Source organism: Pleurodeles waltl, chromosome 10 (assembly GCF_031143425.1).
Source record: "Pleurodeles waltl isolate 20211129_DDA chromosome 10, aPleWal1.hap1.20221129, whole genome shotgun sequence".
In the NCBI taxonomy this organism is placed as follows: domain Eukaryota; kingdom Metazoa; phylum Chordata; class Amphibia; order Caudata; family Salamandridae; genus Pleurodeles; species Pleurodeles waltl.
In genome coordinates, this window is record NC_090449.1 from 1,081,168,115 (window position 1) to 1,081,190,000 (window position 21,886).

The window sequence follows — 21,886 nt, forward strand, 5'->3', positions numbered from 1 at the left end:
CACAACACTATCCCTGGTGCCTAAGTGGCTTCTGCCCCCCTTGGGGCAGATGGGCCTAAAAATAATAGGCCGATCTGTCCCCAAGGGGTGCAGAAATGGCCTTGGTACATGTGCCCCCAAAGGGGGGGGCGACCCTTGCCTAAGGGCCCCCCCCATCCCCATCCACTAACACACACACACTATCCCTGGTGTCTAAGTGGCTTATGCCCCCCTTGGGGGCAGATGGGCCTAAACAAAATAGGCCCATCTGCCCCCAAAAGGGGCAGAAATGGGCAACAGGTCAATGCCCCCCTTGGGGGGGGGGTGCCCCGTGCCCAAGGGGATGCCCCCCCACAAAAATAAACAAATTTAAAAAATCCCTGGCGTTCTAGTGGTTTCTGCCCCCTTGGGGGCAGATCAGCCTAAAAATAACAGGCCGATCTGTCTCCAAGGGGTGCAGGAATGGCCTTGGTACATGTGCCCACAAAGGGGGGGGGGGCGACCCTTGCCCAAGGGCCACCCCCATCCACTAACACACACACACACTATCCTTGGTGTCTAAGTGGCTTCTGCCCCCCTTGGGGGCAGATGGGCCTAAAATAGTAGGGCAATCTGCCCCCAAGGGGGGCAGAAATGGCCGTTGTTATTTGCCCCCAAAAGGGGAGCGACCCTTGCCCAAGGGGCCGCCCCCCAACAGGAAAAAACACAAACAAACTAAAAAAAAACAATCCCTGGTGTCTAGTGGGCATTCCTGCTGCCCGATCGCAATGTGATTGGACAGCAGGAATGCTCAAAGATACACCGGGGGAAAGGAAAACCCTTTCCTTTTGCCCGGTGCCTCTTTCTGCAAACCCCCCCCACCCACCGGGAAGAGAAACTCACCTCTTCCTTTCTCGCCGCACAGGAAGCAAATGGCTTTCTGTGCGACGGGCACCCTATAATGAAATCAGCGCGCGATCGCGCGCTGACGTCATTATGGGGGGGGGGAGGGGTCGGGGGTGAAAGGGGAAGGGCTTCCCCTTCCATCCCTGCCTTTGGGGGGTGGGGGGAAGCACACAGAGGGAGCGTGAGTGCTTCCTCTGGGCTGTGTGCCGAGGACGTAATGGTTACGTCCTCGGCACAGCAGCACTGTGCCGCAGGACGTAACCATTACGTCCACGGCACAGAACCGGTTAAGGTCTGCATACGGTTGATTAACAATGCTTTGTCATAGTATGCACTGGATGCCCTTAATCACTGTTTGTGTGTTTTAAAAGCTTTTTTCCAAATTGTTCATACGTGAAATTATGCCATTGCCAAACGCGATATAACCCACGCAGGACTATCCATACTTCTTGTGAGTGTGTAGGCCCCCATTGAGAAATTACTTTTATGGCCTCTCCTGTACTATATCCTGTAGAAGATAGCTTATTCCTAATGGCTTCAATATCAAAATAATTCAGGGCCACTGCCCTGATTCCGGTGGCCCCAGCTATCAAGGATCCTAGATCTCTTCTATTGCGTAACTTTGGCAAGGGCCATAACTGTGGTGCCCATGGTGCACATAATGGATCGTACTTTGAGACATTTCCCTTGGCAATATTTATCTGTAACACATTACGATTAATTATGCTTGCATGCAGAGCTTACTTACATCCTATTCTATATCGAACTATAGAAACGTTGCTTAAGTTGCTAACCATGCGTCTTTCGGTTACATAAAACATGAAGGCTGGTGGTTTGGAGTATCGAGCTCCTTTGGTTCCATTGTTCATTGTAACAACCAACATATGTCCTGGTATCACAATATTTACATATCATGTTTAGCACATAACTCAAAGCATGTACTGTTGCTCGTGCCCCCTGCAACTCATTCAGTCCGTTGGCATGTCGGATTTGCTGTCCGGTTACCTTCAAGGTCACAGCTTTGGCAGCCATCCACTTGTTGCAAAGTGAAACATTTCCCTTGTCATCAGTTATGTTAGCAGCTTGAGGTGCATAAGTGACATGAAGGTCCGTAACAACATTCTCTGCTATCATCAACGCTGATGTCATTGTTTATGACCGTGGGATAAGTCTCACTGCAGGTACAAATACAGGTACATTAGAGTTCTTTAAAAGTACAATATACATACTCCCACCCCTTGACTCAATAGCTCTCCTGCCTTTTTCCTGGATGGTTCACCCATACTTTTCTTCCTGTGCTTCCAAATCCTCCCTCACCTCTCTGGGTGTTATCGGGGGGCAGATCTTTCTTCAATGTGGGGGGTGTACGCTTGTTCACAAATCAATTGTGCAAGTCTGTCGTGCTTATAACTTTTTTAGCTGTTTTTTCACCAATCTGTTATATCTCTTAATCATGCCTGCAGCTTGTGGATAATAACTAAGGTGCAAAATCCACCAAATTCCCTGTTCCTGCGCCCAGCCCTGCACTGTTTTCCCTGAAAAGTGTGTGCCCCTATCTGTTTGGATCTCATCAGGTGCCCCATAATGTTTTATCAGGTAGTTTAGCCCTCGCAAAGTGGACTTTTGATCTGCAGATTTACAGGGCATACCTAACATAAGGCCAGAGTAGGTGCCACCATGGTCAATACGTAGCTTTTTCCTCCTTCTTTTGGTAGCGGCCCAATATAGTCCAATTTGCCACACCATTTCCACTTCTGATATGGCCGCTAGGCTTCTTTTGCAGGGGCATTTGTTGTTGCTGTGCCCATGCATAAGTGCCATTCTCTCCTAGATGTCCGGATGTTGCATGGGCCCTGTTTGCTAAAGCAGCTCAGCTTCCTCCTTGATGACCACCCTTCGTGTTTTGGCCATTTGATCTGCGGTGTTGTTGAATAGAGATGCCTTTGAGGTATCCAATGGGCAATGGGCATCCACATGTCCCACATAGATTTGACATTTTTGCCCTTTCTCCCACATCTCTTCCCATAGCTGCTCGCCTCCCGAAATGGGGGTGCCTTTAATCCATCCATCCTTGCGCCAAGTTGGGGCCCAGCTTACTAGTCCTTGATAAGTGGCCCGACTGTCAGTGTACACAAATGTTTTCTCTCCGATGGGGGCTTGTTCGATCACTGCTGCTACCCGCTGCAGTTCTGCAAGCTGGCTTGATCCATTAACCCCTCCTCGCAGCAACATTGTTTCTGTAGCAGGCTGGAATGCGACTGTTTGCCATTGTCTTTTTCCTTGATAGTACCAGGCGGTACCATCTGTGAACCATGCATTTTGTTGTTCTTCTTCAGTGAGTCGTTCAAAAGGCGGGGCTGTCTTAAATGGTGAAGATTCCATTTCAGAGGGCTCTGGCGCAGGGGCCATTGCCTGCAAGTCCACTGCCCCTATCTTATCTTCTTGTAACTTCGACACTCCTGCTGGTCCCGGTTTTGCCCTCTGATGCAGATACCATTTCCACTTCACAATGGCAAACTCCTGTGTTCTGACTACTTTATTTCCAACCCCTCCTTCACTTGTCCAACCTAGTAAGGGGACCCATGTTTTTAAGGTGATCAGCCGATCATCAGTTATGCGTTCTGTTTCCACTAAGGCCCAATCTTGTAGCACCCTCTTTTTTTCCCTGCATCTGCCATAGGCTCCACATCACTACATCATCCTGTACTATAATTTCCAGCTCAAACGGGTCTCCTTCTGTGATGGCACCTAACGTAAAAGGATTCTGTAATGCATCTTTTGCTCCAGTGTCCCACAGTGTCACCAACCATTTAAACAAAGGCTCTGCAGGCATCTGCCTAAACATACAGGTTATCTCCAACAACTCACTCTGCGTATAATCTCTCACCAAACGAGAGTTCTGTATTTGCCCACCATTCACTCCCTTTGATTTGTTTTGCACGAGTAGGCGAACCTCCATTACACTTCCTATTCCACCTTCAACTTCACCTACACTTCCTTCTCCATTTTCAACTCCACCTAGTTCTGTTACACATACTTCCACCTCACCCTCCCAATTCCAGTCATCATTATCTGAGACTTTTCCATCCCAAGTATATGGATCCCAATTTTCTTTGCGTACCAATGCCCTCACTTGCACAGTTGAGGGTTTTTTAGGCTTCTGCCTACTCTTCTGTTTGCGTATAAGTGCCCTCACTTGCACAGTTGAGGGTATTTTAGGCTTCTGCCTACTCTTCTGTTTGAGTATAAGTGCCCTCACTTGCACAGTTGAGGGCATTTTAGGCTTCTGCCTACTCTTCTGTTTTGCTACTCGTACTGCTAATGTGGTGCACCTTGCCTCCATTTGATCACCCTAAGTCACTGCACTTTCTATGGTCTCTTTCATAAGTAACTGCCTTTCCTGCAAGGCTCCAACCTCATCCCGCAGTTTTGTCTTCCTATATACCATACGGAGCGCAGACAGGAAAAGCCATCCCACTTGCCCAGCCGCTCTCAGCTCCAGCTTCGCCCCTCTTAGTTTCACACTCTCGACCGCATCTTCCACTAAGAGAGGAGTCACTTTCTCATCTAGTGCTTCCCATAAAACTGGCGCTGCCCACCGGTTCAGGAGTCCTGCCACACCAGAGAACGGGTCAGTTGCTAACCACCCGGGAATGAATCTGGCTTCTGCCCCATGCTGCCTTCCGCTCTCTTCCCTATTTTTTTTACGTCCCCAAAGAGGCATTATTGACTTATACCCCACTTCTGGTACCAAAATGTCTTATCCAGGTGACTGGTTGACACCTGTTCGGTATAAGTCAATAAGGACGCTCAATGAAGGACCACACGCCAATTATGAATACTATTTAGCTTTACTAGAATTTCAGGTGAATATATGTATTTAGCACATCAACAATAGTAGTATAAGAATAGCAATAAAAAGCATCTATTTATATATGAGTACACTACAAAGAGCATCTATGCATATATATAAGCAAATAATTCATTGACAGATATAGGGGGTGATTCTGACCCCGGCGGTACGCGACCGCCGGGGCCAGGGTCGGCGGGAGCACCGCCAACAGGCTGGCGGTGCCCCGCAGGGCATTCTGACCGCAGCGGTTTGGCCGCGGTCAGAGGCGGAAAACCGGCGGTCTCCCGCCGGTTTTCCGCTGCCCTTTGGAATCCGCCATGGCTGCGCAGCTTGCTGCGCCGCCATGGGGATTCTGACACCCCTCACCGCCATCCTGTTCCTGGTGGGTCTCCCGCCAGGAACAGGATGGCGGTGAGGGGTGTCTTGGGGCCCCTGGGGGCCCCAAAAAGAATTTCAGTGTCTGCTTTGCAGACACTGAAATTCGCGACGGGTTCCACTGCACCCGTCGCACCTTCCCACTACGCCGGCTCAATTCTGAGCCGGCGTCCTCGTGGGAAGGCTGTTTTCCACTGGGCTGGCGGGCGGCCTTTTGGCGGTCGCCCGCCAGCCCAGTGGAAAACCCAAAATACCCTCAGCGCTCTTTCGACCGCGGAGCGGTATTTTGGAGGGGGGAAGTCTGGCGGGCGGCCTCCGCCGCCCGTCAGACTTAGAATGACCCCCATAATCTTTGATTAACTGTATACCAAAATGCATCACACTACGATGTTCAGGAAGCAAAATATAAACGAGCTGAATACTTCAGATTAGCTTTGATTAACTGTATACCAAAATGCATCACACTACGATGTTCAGGAAGCAAAATATAAACGAGCTGAATACTTCAGATTATAAACACAGTGCAACCATAATAATCAATCCTAATAATAGAGCAGAGAAAAAAAGGCCTTTCATCCCTGTGTGGAATTTAACTTAGTCCACGAAATGCTGGGAAGTCTTCTACCGCCTGCTTGGCCCTCTCTCCCCCTCAAGCGTCACGGTCTCTGAACAGCAAAACAGGGAGGCAGCGCTGGGCCATGGCAACTTTCACAACCCCATCTGCGAGCTTCAAATCCCTCACCCGCACAGTGCTTAAATAACTCGAAGCTTGGATTCTATCTCTTTCTGGCATTTTCTAGCTATGTTATCAGCGCTTGGCTGCTCTGCCCTTCCCCAGCCTTTGTTTTCATTCCATCTTCTCCCTGTACTCTCGTTCTCAAGGTTGAGACGGAGTCTTCTACACAAACAAGCTTGAAAATAATATAATGAACTTTTCCACGTTGTTCGGGGGGTTTCAGAAGGCATCACGCTCATCTACACTGCTCAAGCTAATTAACCCTTCGCGTCACAATGTCTTCCGCACCTTTCCCTATACTGATCACCCTCGCAGCTGCATTTATCACCTGAATTGGATGGTTAGTTTTAAAACACTTACCGTCACCCTCCTTTCCGCTAAGGATCTCCCCCCTTCCAGGGGCCCGAGTCAGCCCAAGGCAATAAATATCTGAGATGTGAGGGAATCAGGAGACCCCTCTTCACATTCTGGACAGGAGCCCCATCATTTTATGTTGCGACAATATTCCCACTTTATATATTTCCCGACACTGGCTTCTTTTATGGGGACATGTTCATAACTTCCTTTCTGGTGGTGGATGTTGCATTAGGTCCGGCTGTCTGCAGTATACTTGACTTGGTGCATACTTCTTTATATACAGTTTGTTTACTAATAGCCCAAAAATTGAAATAATTCCCCTGTGCAGAACCTTCTCTGTAGTGTCTGCCGAGCTGTGGAATTCTCTGTTTTTTAGTTCTTTTAGCCCACCTTCTGTTCCACAGGTTGTTGGAGAGCTGAGTTCTCACTAGCGTTGAACGTATCATGTTTTACAGTGTTTCTCACTCTGATGCTGCTTTCTGGCTTCACTTGCATAAACAAGAACCTAATAATAATGTAGTATTTTCTTGACCAGGACAAATCTGACTTGAAACAGTGTATTTTTATAAGGATTCTCCTATTGTCACAGAAGTGCTGTTTCGGGGCAAATCAGTCTCTATTTAGGTATCCCAAAGTTCACTCTACAGGAAACCTCACCATTGAGGAATCTTTTCTGCTGGAGAATTGCTGAACAGCCACATAGAACTCATCCATGAACTCATCTTGTAATCTTTCCATTTGATTCATATGCCAATGACCAGGAGGGCCACTCCACCCTTCAGGGCCTGTCCCCCTCTTTCCTTACATAGGATACAGTTTGCTATTCTTTACTTTACTCGATGTTCAGTGGTCTCCATTATGGATATCCATCTCCTGGTAGTGAATGACCTGCCCATTCCTTTCAGCAGGATCTCAAAGAAGGATGTATTCAAATGTATACGCCAACGTGCATAGTGAAACACTTACCCCGTCTTACAAGTGGGGTACTTGGGATCCGGGATTGTTATTAAAAAAAAAAAAGATGTTACTTTTAGTTGATACTAAAATTTCCCATCTTGTGAGGACAACAAATAATAGAAGAATACAGTTAGAGCTGGTTAACCTTTTTATCATTTACTGAAGGAAAATGCACAGCCCAGGAATGAAGATTAGAATCTGGTATTTTTTAACTTGTATTTATCTTATTATTTTAAGGTGGTTTTAAGTGTGTGTGTGTTGTCTTATTTTCAGGTGAGTGTGACTAACATGCTTCCTTGATGTAGCCTTCTTCCACTTGGTGTGTGGTGGTTGGGAGAAGTGGTGATGGTTTTGATAAGAGGGGGGTTGTACATGTTGTAAGTATATTAGTAGAATTGAACAGCCCAATATTGATACAGATTTATTTACAAGACTATCATTATGTGTTAACATCCTTTAATGCCACTCCAAGCACAGTCCTTTAAAGAACACATCTACATTTCACAATCAGAACACTTAACCCACAAACAGTCCTTGAAAAGCATCCTCTTTTAATTACTGCTTCTGTACAGATAAGTGGAAGTTGTTATGTTTACTTCGAATGGAGATGTTTATCTTTATTTGAGTTTCCAATTTATGGAAACATTTAGTGTGTGTGTAAAGCGTGATTGATAGTAATGTTTTAAAAATGGGATTGTTTTTGCATAATTGTAATGATTCTTTTAGTTGCATCATTAGTTGTTCACCCTTAGCAATGCGAGTTCTGTTGTGTACAGATTACGCTTACTCAGCATTTATTCCCTTATGCGGTCACATTAGGCCGCTAGGGCCTTTTTAATATGGTTGGGCGTTGATCATACCTTTTTTAATCTGTGACTCGTGTGGAGTAGATGCATGCACTTTCTTGCAACTCCGTCTTGTGTCCTTGTTGATGCCAGGCACTTCAGTCAGAGTTCAGTGCGATCGAGCCTTCTCTCACGAAGGGCTTGCACAAGCGTATTTTGTGCGCTATCGTGAAGTTGTTGAAAGCTGTTAAGAAAAACAGCTTTTCATCACACGAGATTTGGGTGCCATATTTGGTTGGGGGTTTATACATTGCTTAAAACTGATTGTATGGTGGAATTTGTCCTCGCACTGTCATAATACCTTGATAGATGACAGTTGCAGGTGTTGTTACCCTGAGTGAGTTAATGGTTTTGTCACTCTCTGGGAAGGGAAAGTTGGATGTTGTGCTGGCAGTTATTTTATTTGACAGGTTGTGTACCTTGTTGGAGATTACTAGTTGTGAAATGTGTAGCTCAGGTACAGAGGCTGTGAAAATTCCTCAGGGAAAGAGAAGTGAAGAAATAATTAAGAAATTGATACAGAATGAGAAGTTGCATTTAGGAAACTATTGAGAAAGTACTGGATAAGATTAAGAAAGTAATTGGTTCAGATAATGAATTTCGGTCTGTCAGATTATGATGTTGAGAAGACAGTAAAACAGGATAAGAAAAAAAGAAAACAAAGCATTTGATGGAGAAGTCAAAAGGCTCAGAGAAGAAGGGTTGACCAAAGGAGTGAAAGGTGCTCTTTGCAACACAAGACAGAAGAAAGGTGTCCTTGGCGGCACGCATAGAAAGGATGTCCTAAGCAGTGCAAAAGGTGTGAATTCTCAGAATGATGAATTTGGTTGATCTATTAGAAAAGGAGGAGGAAAGGTTTGAGGAATATGTACTTGACTTAGACAATGATGGTTAGGATGGAGATGATCTGTTTGATGTTGAGGATGGTCCGTCAACATCTAAGGATGCAATTAAAAATCCTTTTGGTGAGGAGATGTTCTCTCCGTATGATATTCACCGTGCCAGCAGTGCAGACTGGTGGCCATTGGACCACATGGCTCAGTTTATGAAGAAAGGGATTAGGAATCCACTAGCGAAAGATGTAAGGAGCAAGGTAAAGCTTAACAGCTAATTTGGATCCAGAATTGATTACCTTTTTATTTAAAATGGGAAGGAGGCAAAGGAAGGGCCTTGAGAGGTCTCTCAAACAAGTACAGGATAAACCTCTGGATCTTTTGGGCCACTTGGCATGGATACTTGATATGGCTGAAGAAGCCTACATAAATGTATTAAGAAGATGGGGTGAAAGAGCTCTGATTTTGTTGGGTAATGCGAGCACAGGTCTCAATGTGGAAAGGAGGAAGGCACTTCTGATGAAAATGAATCCTAAATTAAGTGATCTGACTGTTAAGGAAGCAAGTGATAATCCAAAAGATTTATTGTTTGGCAAAAATATGTAAAAGTATAAGCAAGTATGTGACTTCATTTATGGCGTTTGATAAGGCACAATATAGCATGTGTAGGATGTTCAGTGGGAATGTTTTCGGAAGGGCCGGCAGAAGAGGACTTTCTGTTGGACGAGGATTTCAAAAGTCCCATTTTGGCCAGAGTGTCAAAGTGGAAGAATTCAGCGAGGTAGAGGAAACTGGGCTCAAGACCAAGGTTTGTTGGGATTTCAAGGTGAGTACAGCGATTACTTATGGTTCTTTCCAAAGAAAAGAGTGGGAAGATTACTCAAGTGTCTTGGGTTTTTGGAGACTATTCAAGGTTACAAAATAGAATTTTTTAGAAATTCCATTTCAATACAAACAACCAAGGGAGTTGGTATTGAGCAAAGACCAGGAATTAATAGTGGAAAACGAAATTGCAAAATAGTTGTAAAAAGGGGCGATTATAGAAGTAAGAGTGGAAGATTTTTATCTAAGCACTCTTTTTGTTGTAGAGAAAAAAAGAAAAAGGATGGAGATCTGTTTTAAATATAAGGGAATTAAACAGATTAATGTATACAGACATTTCTTGATGGAAGGAATCCACCTTTATAGGGACTTGCTGCTAACAAATGATTGGTTAGTGAAGCTAGACCTCAAGGATGCTTATTTCACTGTCCAGAGACAGCCAATCATACCTTCAATTTCTTTGGAAAGGTCAGGCTTTTCAGTTTTGTTGTCTTCTTTTTGGTCTATCTTCAGCTCCTTGTTGTTTCACCAAGGTCAGGAGAGTAGTGGTTTAATTTCTAAAGGAGAGAGGAGTGTGAATGATTGTTTATTTGGACAACATTTTGATAATATCTCAGTGTGTGCATCAACTCACCAGATCTGCAGTTGACGCAAGGTTAGTGGAGAATTTGGGTTTTCTTAGTGAACTTTGAAAGGTCTGTTTTGATTCCATCTTAGAACTTGGACCTCGTAGTATTTCCAATAGTTACTGTGAAGGTGATGGTATGTTTGCCAGTGAAAAAGGTAAACAAAATAAGCAAAGAAATTTGTTATGTGTTACAGAAGAAAAGTTTAACAATGAGAGCTAGCGAGGTTGCTAGGATTCTTATCATCAATACAGGCTGTGTTTCTGGGTCCTTTGCATTATCGTGCTCTCCAAAGGGTAGAGGCAACAGTTCTTCAATCAGGCTTGTGGTATGAAGACAGAATTTAGATTTGGAAGCAAAGAAGGAATTGACTTGGTGTTGGAGAATCTAGATGCTTGGAATGGGCGTGCAATTTTTGGATATATGCCGGATTTTGTCTTATCATCCGTTCAGGTTGGGGTGCACGCTTGTGTGCACAGGAGACTGGTGGTTTGTGGTCGAATGCAGGAAAGAATCCTCATATCAAGTGTTCAGAAATGGTGGCAGGGCTTTATGCACTCATGAGCTTCAAGAATGGTTTGAGAAACAGTATGGTTCAGTTGAAAATGGACAATGTTTCTACAGTTATTTATATAAATCAGTTAGTGGGTCTCAATCCTTTGGTCTTTCGGATTTAGCAAAGGAACTTTGGATTTTTTGTGTAGAGCAAAAGATCAGTTTGAGGGCAGAATATTTGCCTGGAAAGGACAATGTTTCTGTGGTTTGGAATCCAAGATATTTGAAGGATTTTTCAGATTGCAAGCTTTGCAGAATGTTTTCTAAAAATAGACAATGCATGGGGTCCTTTAGAAGTAGACCTGTCTGCCAGCAGATTAACTGACCAAATTCAGAGATATTACGGTTGGCTTCCTTATCCAGGAGTGTTTGCAGTGAATGCTTTCAGCAGGACTGGAGAGGCCTGAAAGTATATGCTTTCCCTCCATTTGCTATGGTTCAGAGGGTTCAAATCAAATCATTAGCATTTATAAAGCGTGCTACTCACCCGTGCGGGTCTCAAGGCGCTAGGGACAAAGGGGGTGGTTATCGCTGCTCGAACAGCCAGGTCTTTAGGAGTCTCCGGAAAGCGGAGTGGTCCTGGGTGGTCCTGAGGCTGGTGGGGAGGGAGTTCCAGGTCTTGGCCGCCAGGAAGGAGAAAGATCTCCCACCCGCCGTGGAGCGTCGGATGCGAGGGACGGCGGCGAGTGCGAGGCCAGAGGAGCGGAGGGGGCGGGTGGGGACGTAGAAGTTGAGCCGTCTGTTGAGGTATTCCGGTCCCTTGTCGTGGAGGGCTTTGTGTGCGTGGGTGAGAAGTCGGAAGGTGATCCTTTTGCTGACTGGGAGCCAATGCAGGTGTCTCAGGTGTGCGGAGATGTGGCTGTTGCGGGGTACGTCGAGGATGAGGCGGGCTGAGGCGTTTTGAATGCGTTGCAGGCGATTTTGGAGTTTGGCGGTGGTCCCAGCGTAGAGGGTGTTGCCGTAGTCCAGGCGGCTCGTGACGAGGGCGTGGGTCACGGTTTTTCTGGTGTCGGCGGGGATCCAGCGGAAGATCTTGCGGAGCATGCGGAGGGTGAGGAAGCAGGCGGAGGACACGGCGTTGACTTGCTTGGTCATGGTGAGAAGGGGGTCCAAGATGAAGCCGAGGTTGCGGGCGTGGTCTGCGGGGGTCGGTGCGGTGCCGAGGGCCGTGGGCCACCAGGAGTCGTCCCAGGCGGACGGGGTGTTGCCGAGGATGAGGACTTCAGTTTTTTCAGAGTTCAGCTTTAGGCGGCTGAGCCTCATCCAATCTGCGACGTCCTTCATACCCTCTTGTAGGTTGGTCTTGGCGCTGGCGGGGTCCTTGGTGAGGGAGAGTATAAGTTGGGTGTCGTCGGCGTAGGAGGTGATGATGATGTCGTGCTTGCGTACGATGTTAGCGAGGGGGCTCATGTAGACATTGAAGAGTGTCGGGCTGAGTGATGAGCCTTGAGGTACGCCGCAGATGATCTCAGTGGGTTCTGAGCAAAACGGAGGGAGGTAGACTCTTTGGGAGCGGTTTACCAGGAAGGAGGCGATCCAGTCCAGGGCCTGGTCTTGGATCCCGGTGGAGCGGAGGCGGGTGATTAGGGTGCGGTGACAGACGGTGTCAAAGGCAGCCGAGAGGTCGAGAAGAATTAGGGCGACTGTTTCACCGTTGTCCATCAGGGTTCTGATGTCGTCTGTGACTGAGATGAGGGCAGTTTCAGTGCTGTGGTTGGTTCGGAATCCGGTCTGTGAGGGGTCGAGCAGGTTGTTGTCTTCCAGGAAGGTGGTCAGCTGTAGAGGGTTCTACAGAAGGTAAGAAGAAAGGTTTGCCTGTTGGTGCTGGTGACTCCATTTTGGTTGTCACAAGTGTGGTTTCACCTTGTTGTTGGAATTGGAATGTTAAGTTACTTTTCATTTGCCAGCGAGCAAAGGTCTTTGGAAAATGTGGATGTAGAAGAGCATCCTATGGTAGTGAGGGGTTTTGAGCCTTCTTGTTGGAGAGTGTCATGACATCTTCAGATGTGTCAGGCCTTAAAGGGACAGCTGAGGTGTTGCTTTAGGAGTCTTGGCCTCCAGGAACAAGACGTAGATACAAGGGAATCAGGAATAAATGGGTTTGTTGGTGCTTGGAAAGGGGTTTGGATCCTGTGGACACACCTATTGTGAACGTAGTACATTTTCTGGTTGAAGAGTTTGAGAGAAAGTTGTCATAAAGAACCATTAATTGTTATACATATTTTTTTTCAGTGGGTCACAATCTTATTGAAGTTTGTAGTATGGGTAATAATGTTCTAGTTTGTAGACTATTGAAAAGCATCCATTTGAGGAGACCGCCTATGACCAAGTATAAGGTTTATAGTATGTGAGTAAAGTGCTTTCTTTGTTTGTTTCTTGGCAAAGTAACAAGTATTTGGAACTTAGGAAACTAACCATGAAGTTGGCTTCTTGGTTATGTTTGATATTGTGTTGCAGAGTGTCTGATGTGAAGGTTTTGGAGGTAAGTGATAGTTTATGATCCTTTTGGTGTTACTTTTGAGATAACTAAGAGAACAAAAACTATGTTTTTTACCCAAAGTTTGATTCATACAAAGAAATTTGTCTAATACAATGTATGAAAGAACATGAGTCCAGAATTTAGGAGTTTAGATCTGATGGAGTCGATCAATTACTGATTTCTTTAATAAAACCGTTTAGGGCTGTAACCACAGCAACTATTGCTAGATGGATCAAATGGACAAATTAAGACGCAGGAATTGATTTGCAAAACTTTACACCTCGTTCCATGAGAGGTGCTTTGGCCAGTAAGGGATTTTGGAATTCCAGTAGATTGGAAGATCTGTTGAAAGCAGCTGATTAGTCAGAAGCTGCAAACTTTACAGAATAATATTGTAAACCGATTGTACATATGACTGATAGTGTTGGAAAGCTACCAACATGCATAATGACGATGAATGATGGAATATTGCTTGTGCATATCACGCATGCCTTAACAATACAGTCTCAACAACGACCACGTCTTTATCACACATGTAAAGAATAGAGATTCTAGATTGAATTAGACGTGGAGGCTCCATTATCCTGCCCGCCATGCTTTTCTCTTTAAAAAAAAAAAAAATGAGGAAAACAATTGACAGAAATACAATTGCTTTTGTAATGCCAGAAGGTTTTACCTTAGAATTATGTTTTTTGATTGTGTATATTTGTGGAAATGTTGTTGTTAGATTTTTTTGGTTAACTTTAGGTGAACATTTTAAAAAGTGAACAGTATTAAAGGGAGAGGGATTAATATTTTGTGTTTTTAACTTTGTAGAAAACAATGACTTTCATTTTGTGCGGAAGAAGTAAGTGCCTGAGTTAACTTGAAGAAACATGGATTCACAATTAAAGGAGGAAGAGGATTCTTTTCAAGGAATTTTTATGGGTTAAGGGTTCGGATTCTGCAATGTTGATGTGTTTTTTAAAGGACGGTGCTTGGAGTTGCATTAAAGGATGTCCATGCTTAGTGCGGCCTCCGTGTCCTTAATGAAATCTAGATTCTCTACTAATTACACTTGGAGAATCTTCATTCTCACAGTTCAATGATGAAACTAAACTTCAATACTGGTGCTTCAGTAGAACCGAGACACAACAAACTTTTTAAGCTGAGGTCTGACATCTATACACCTTTCTCATCTTTGATGAGCTTTTATCAGGTTTGGCTACTAAAGGTTTCTACAAATAACTCTCAGCTGCCTTTCTTGGTCTTTTATAAGCCCTTCAACAACAGCAGAATCTGGCTCAGGCCAACCCGCTGTCCTCTTGTCTGGGCAGGTGCCTCACAGTCTTACTATCTTGAAGGTAAAACTGTGTATAGGTGATGGCTTCAACATTATAAATGGCTCATTTCAAGAGCAAGTCCTATAACTCCTGTGTTTTCTTCCCCTGTAATCTCTGAATTCACTGGATACCTTAACGCACTTCCAGTTCTATAGGCCACGGTCCTCTATTGGCTGCACTTTGTGGTAAACCCACATCCATCTTCTTCTTCAACCTGGCCCCTTCGTCCACTTTAATGTAGATGTTCTCACCCACCACAGACAGTTTTACATTTTTCCAATATACCAACACTTTAGTTTGTCAAGCTTCTTCAGCTCAAACAGTTGCTCTTCCCTCCCTGGGTTTCCTGTGGACCTTGGACCAAGCTTCCCAGCCCTTCCATGCAACAAGGAATGTTGACTTCATTGATCATTTTGTGTAACACCTTCTAAACCCAGCCAATATGTCAGTTTACTCTAGGGGCCTTCTACATCATCTGGATGGAGAAGCTCAGTCATGAACTGTCCTCCCTTTACATCTTGCAGAAACATTTTCAGAACGTTTTGGAGGATATACTTTAAAATAAAACTGTTCTTTCTCAGATGCATATTTTTTCAACAGCGTTGAGTTATTCTTGACCACAATGTCGCTGATTTTTGTGTCTTTCCAGATCGTTGGTGCTCATCTGTCTTAATATTCAGAGTTGTCCAGTGCAAGACGTTAGTTCAAGGTCCTGACGCAATATCCATGATGCCGCCTGGTGCTCACCATGGTTCTCCACAACTTCAGGTACTAACGGACACCAACTGATCGAATAATTTACACTTATTACTCCAGACAGAGGCACAAGATTGCAAGCAGAGGCAGCTTAATTACAAACTTAGGCCCTCATTATAACATTGGCGGCAAATGCGCCCTACTGCCAAGGCGACGGCCACCAACATACCATCGCTGTGACTACCAGCCGCCAACTGCATTTATGACCGTAGGCAGAATTCCTCCAGAAGGCTGGCGGAATTCTGTTGATGATCATGGTGGCGGATGGCAAGCAGCAGCGCCACACCAGCAAGACACTGCCTACCGTATCATGTTCCATGATACGGCCTGGTGGTATTTTTCTGGCATAAGTTGCTGCTTGCAGCAGCACCGCGTCCCGTCTCCTGCCGGAGGACCCTCTGCAAGCAGGTTAAGTCGGGTTCTCTTAGAGGAGAGGGGTGGGGGGGTTTGTGTGTGTGTGTCTGTGTGTCTGTTTTTGTGTGCGTGCATGTGGGTGTGAGTCACGTGGAATGCGTGCATGAATGAGGGAATGTGAGTGTAAATGTATGTTATGTGTTGTGAATGCGTGTGTATGACACTGTATGTTAATGTGTGTTGCTGTGTGTGGGTATGTATGTTTGCATGAGTGGGTGGATGTGGGTATGCATGTGTGTATGAGTGTGTATGTGTGCACGTGTGGGTGTGTTGATGTCGGGAGGGGGAGGGTCGGGGAGGACTCAGGGGAGGGGGGCGGGGAGAATCCTATCAGTGCCTGGGGAGGAATTTCCTGGCACTGATAGTGCCTACCGCCTTGGTTTTTGCTTGCCACGAAAACCATGGTGGTAGGCGGGGTCATAATCCCGAGGGTGGGATTGTGACGGCTGCCTGGCTGGAGACTGAAGTCTCCAGCCCGGCGGCTGTTACCAAATTGGTGGACGGAGTGGTACATTGCTGTTTGGCTTGAGCCAAACCACCACTGTCATAATTTGGGAAAAGGTACCGCCAGCCTGTTGGCAGTACCTTTCTCCAAATTACCGCCACCCGCCAGGGTCGTAATGACCCCCTTAGTGTTCAATCAGTGCCAGTGGTGGGCCTTTTATTTGCAAGTAGAACTGGAGGGTAATTGAAATAAAGAACACTGCAAACACAAAAGTCTTGGCGTCTTCGGTGTTGCACAGTGCCCCAAGCATTCTATAGCTCTCTGTGGTAAGGCCCATGTTATTCTATGGGGAAATGCGCAGGCGTGCTCGTCTAGCTTCAGAATCTCATGGGACATACACTACAGTAAGGCTTGCAGGTCACTGTCAATTAGGCAAGTGTGTCCAACATCCCCCTAAATCAGTTACCCAACTATAGTTCTGTATGCTCTCGTCAGAAGCTTCAGTATCTTGGCTTAGTCGACTATGTCCTTCTAAGGACCCCCTGAAATAATCTGTGTAAGGTGTTTGACAGAACTAGTGGCTGTTCCACACCAGTCCAAGACCACCTGCATGGGCAAAGCGGGAATTACCCTGGGCCCCCGCCTTACGAGGGCCCCAAGAAGAGTAAACTTTCTCTATTGCTCAACGTGTGTATTTCTGGAATTTAACCTTTATCGTAAAATTCATTATTGTTTAGCATCACAGAAAGTTACAAAAAGGTGCCCCAAACAATATTTTGTTTTACCAGAGGCCCCACAAAATCCTTGCGATAAGAGCATCCAGTTCTAAAGCCCAAATCCCCTCCGTAGAGCTGCCAGAGGTTTGTCTACCTTTGCAGTGTAATATCCAGGACAATCCAGCAGGACTTTGTTTGTAGACTTTGTGATCTCTCACAATGTCCGAGCAACCCTTGAGCAACGTCAGTCCAGTGTCCCCTTGAGTTGATGGGATTGCGGTCAGGTCTGCGCCTGTGGACTCATGTAGAGGTTGGTGTAATTCTCGCTAGCGTAATTACTCCTAATTTTCCTAGGATATTTGCCAAAAATCACTCTTAATTACTCAAGTTGGCTTAATCACGTAACATTGGTAATGTCGCATCACAAGAGTAATGTGTAATTACTGTAATTACTCCGGCAGCATTAAAAGTCCCCCCAGGCCTCCTCTCTTGCTGTTGAGTTGTAGAAAAAGGAGAGTGCAAGAAACGATTGCAGAGTTATCTTAGACAAGGCCCTTCCCAAGTACACCTGGACGCTGCCTACAGGAAGTGAGCACTTATTCACCTGGACCAGACAATGTGGGTAATTCATGCTACATTAAACAAGCACCTTTAACAGAAGGTGATTCTTGAAAGTACATCAAGTTAGTTGGGTGTCCCCTGTGCACGTGCATCTGCCCTTTCTAATGTTGAGACCCAATGTTCTCAGGGAAGGGTTTGTTACTTGGAAGCCCTGGTTGCCTTTCCATTCTGTTTCATGTTTTTTTCTTGCCTGCACCTTTTTCACAAGCTGTGCTTGGTGTTATTTTCTGCTGTGATGCTCACTGATGTCTGAATTATGACTTAATTTAGTCTCCATTGAATGGTCTCTTACCAGGAGTCTTGATTTACTTTGCACTAATCTTCTCTCTCACTTGCAGGAATGGCAGGGCAGTTTTCCTGAATACTGGGATGAAGGTGGATAGTCGGCTGGGATGCAGGAACCTGGATCACTTGCCATGGCAAGAACTCTTCCAGGTAGGTGTGAGTTCCTAAGAAAAGGACCATGTGGTATAGGACTGAGCCCTGGTGGAATGTGTGATTAAAACAGTCCAGACATGTCAGCCATAGTTCAACATTGATATAACATGGATAGCCAAGGTTTTTTAAATAACACACACAGCATTCTTCCTGCGGGTTTTCTAGTTAGAGGTCTGTGCACCAGTGATACTTAAACAAGACTCCTCTAGTCCTATGAAGATATCTGAAATACTGCTAGGATTTGTGTTCTACAAAACCAAGCTGGACACAAAGGTCTCCTAGAAATAACCCTCACTGAGATAGTTTGCCAACTTTAAGCCGGACAAAGAGAGTTCTCTTCCTAGAAGTAAGACTCACTAAGATATTTCTCCTCCAGGAAGTAGGCCTCACTGAGATAGATCTCCTCTTAGAAGTAACCCTCACTGAGATTGTTTTCCTCCAGGAAGTAAGCCTTACTGAGATAGTTCTCCTCTTAGAAGTAAGCCTCATTGAGATTAATCTCCTCTTAGAAGTAAGCCTCACCGAGATAGAGCTCTTCTTAGAAGTAAGCCTTACAGAGAGAGTTCACCTCCCAGGAAGTAAGCCTCACAGAGAGAGTTCACCTCCAGGAAGTAAGCCTCACCGTGATAGATCTCTTCTTGGAAGTAAGTCTCACTGAGAGAGTTCTGTAGTAAACTGTCACTTGTGGCAGTTACCCCCCAGCATTTTGGCTGATCTTGATGCTGACTTGACTGAGTGTGTGCTGGGATTCTGCTAACCAGGCTCCAGCACCAGTGTTATTTCACAAAAAATGTACCATTGTTTCCACAATTGGCACACAGATAAGTCGCTTGTAAAAGGTGCAAGTGGTACCAACAGCCCTGTGACTAGTGAGGGTCCCTAAGGGCTGCAGCATGTGTTATGCCACCCTTAAGGACCCCTCACCCTAACACATGCACACTGTCATTGCAGATTGTATGTGTTGGTGGGGACACATAATACAAGGTCGACATGGCATCCCCTCAGGGTGCCATGCCCACAAAACACTGCCTGTGGCCTACGTAAGTCACCCCTCTAGCAGGCCTTAAAGCCCTAAGGCAGGATGCACTATACCACAGGTGAGGGCATAGCTGTAGGAGCAATATGCCCCTACAGTGTCTAAGTCCATTCTTAGACATTGTAAGTGGAGTGAGGCCATATTAAGTACATGGGCTGGGAGTTTGTCAATACAAACTCTATAGCTCCATGATGACTTCACTGAAGGCTGGGAGGTTTGGTATCAAACTTCTCAGCACAATAAACCCACACCGATGCCAGTGTTGGATTTATTGTACAATGCACCCAGAAGGCATCTTAGAGATTCCCCCTGTATTTAAACCAACCCTTAGTGTAAAGCTGACCAGTCTGTGCCAGCCTACCACTAAGACAGGTTTCTGACCTCATGGGGTGAGAGCCTTTATGCTCTTTGAGACCAGAAACAAAGCCTACTCTGGGTAGAGAAGCTTCACACCTCCCCCCTGCAAGAACAGTAACACCTGGCGGTGAGCCTCAAAGTCTAAGGCCTCGTGTTACAGTGCCCCAGGACACTCCAGCTAGTGGAGGTGCCCGCCCCCGGAACAAAGCCCTACTTTTGACAGCAAGTTCAGTGGGAAACTTAAGAAAAACAAGGAGGAGTGACCACTTCAGCTGGGACCACCCCTAAGGTGTCCAGAGCTGAAGTGACCCCCTCCCTGCAGAATCCTCCATCTAGGTTTGGAGGACAGGGACCAATAGGGATAGGAATGTGCCGCCCTTCCCAAAGGGAGTGGACACAAGGAGGGTGTAGCCACCCTCAGGGACAGTATCCATTGGCTACTGCCCTCTGACCCCTGTAACACCCCTAAATCTTGTATTTAAGGGCTGCCCTGCACCTAACTCACCAGATTCCTGGCGACCAGACAAGAAGGACTGCTTAGCTGAAACCCCCAGCAGAGAAGGAAGACAATGGCTTTGGCCCCATCCCTACCGGCCTGTCTCCTGCTTCAAAGACCCTGCAAAAGAACAGCATTGTGTCCAGTGAGTCCAGCGACCTCTGCTCAGCTCCAGGGGACTGCCCTGCACCCAAAAGGACCAAGAACTCCTGAGGACAGCGGCCTTGTCCCAGAAAAACCAACTAAGGACTCACTCCGAATGCATGAGTGCTAACCACTCTGCACCCGATGCCCACGGCCTGTGTCCAGGTGACCCAACCAGCTAGAGAGGATCCCCAGGTGATTCTGAACAAGTGCTCCCCCTGGGTTGACCACTCCACGATGGTGCCTGGAGTGGGAATCCCGAGGACCTCCCTGACCGCTAAGCTCTGGACGAAGATATCCAATGCCTAAAGACACACTGCACCCGCAGCCCCCAGACCTTTGAAAAACTGACATCTGGTGCAGCTACGTTCAGCAGACGGACCTCCTCCCTGTCCAACCAATGGTGTGCCTGAGACACCGCCCTGGACCTCGCCTGCAGCCTCTGAGTGACCCACGGAGTCCCTTCATAGACCAGCATTAGAAACCCGACGTACTGTTTGCACCCTGCATCCGGCCACCCCTGTGCCTCCGAGGGTGTGTTTGGTGCCACTTGTGGCCCCTCCAGTGCTCCTCTAACTCCCCCTTGTCTGCCTTCCAAGTCACAGGCACTTAGCTGCAGGTAGCCCTGACTCCGAGTACCCCGTGTCTCCATAGGAGCCCACATTAATATTGCTCATCTTTGCCCTCTGTACCCGGCCGGCCCCGTGTTCCTGGTGGTGGGTGTTTGGGGTTAACTTGAACCTCAACCAGTGGACTTCCTAAAACCTGGAGACTGAAACTGTGAGTGTTGCACTTACCTGTAAAATGATCCAACATTTCTTCTCCCCAGGAACTCTTTCTGAAAATTGCAGTGTCCATTTTTAAAACAGATTATTGCCAATAAATAAAAAACTGTATAACTTATCGATTTCAAACAAAGTACCTTTGATACATGTATAAAATAAGAATCTATTGAAGTACTTACCTGAAACTTGAATCTTGTGGTTCTAAAAATAAATTAAGAAAAGATGTTTGCTATATAAAACCATTGATCTGGAGTTAAGTCACTTAGTGTGTGCTTCTATTGTCTGTGTGTGTACAACAAATGCTTTGCCCTACCCTCTGATAAGCCTAACTGCACTACCACAAAAGAGAGCCGTTAGTATTATCTACTTTAGCCTCTGTTAAGCCTCTGGGGAACCCCTGGACTCTGTGCACTACATCTCGTCTTAGAAGTAAGCCTCACTGAGAGAGTTATCCTCCAGGAAGTAAGCCTCGGTGAGATAGTTCTTCTATTAGAAGTAAGCCTAATTGAGATTGGTCTCCTTCAGTAAGAAAGTATCACTAAGATTGGTCTCCTCTAGTAAGGAAACTTCACTGAGATACTTCTCATAAAAGTAACCCTCTACTCCTAGAAGTAATCCGGACTGAGATAGTTCTTCTCCTAGATGTAAGATGAACTGAAACAGTTGTCCTCCTAGAAACAAGCCTCACTGAGATATGCTCCAAGAAGTAAGCCCCCTGAGATTGCTGCTTTCTGTCATTGGTGTCTGCATTCTCTTCACACTGTGCAGTTTGTTTTATTTTCTATTTGTCCAGAGGACAGATAATTTTCTTTCTTTGTTAATGCACCGGAAAATGTGCTTTCCCATAAAGTAACGTGTATCTCTGTTCCACTTGACCTGTCAGATCCCAAGTATTAGCCATCAATTGCTAAACTTGTAAACAACATTACAATGTCAAACATTAAATGAACAGATGAATATGTAAACAACATTACAATGTCAAACATTAAATGAACAGATGAATATGTAATTTTATATTATGGGTCATTTAGTGGCCAAAATATGTATTAGATGA

General features: G+C 45.7%; 1 protein-coding gene across 2 annotated transcripts in view; it reads left to right on the forward strand.

The window, feature by feature from the left end:
- Positions 1 to 21,886, forward strand: part of LOC138262279 (uncharacterized) — a 306,864-nt gene that overhangs the window by 256,056 nt on the left and 28,922 nt on the right. For both annotated transcript variants that reach the window (XM_069212168.1, XM_069212169.1), the window contains exon 12: positions 17,915 to 18,011. The gene's annotated coding sequence lies outside the window, so the exon portion shown is untranslated. The remainder of the gene's footprint in view (positions 1 to 17,914; positions 18,012 to 21,886) is intronic.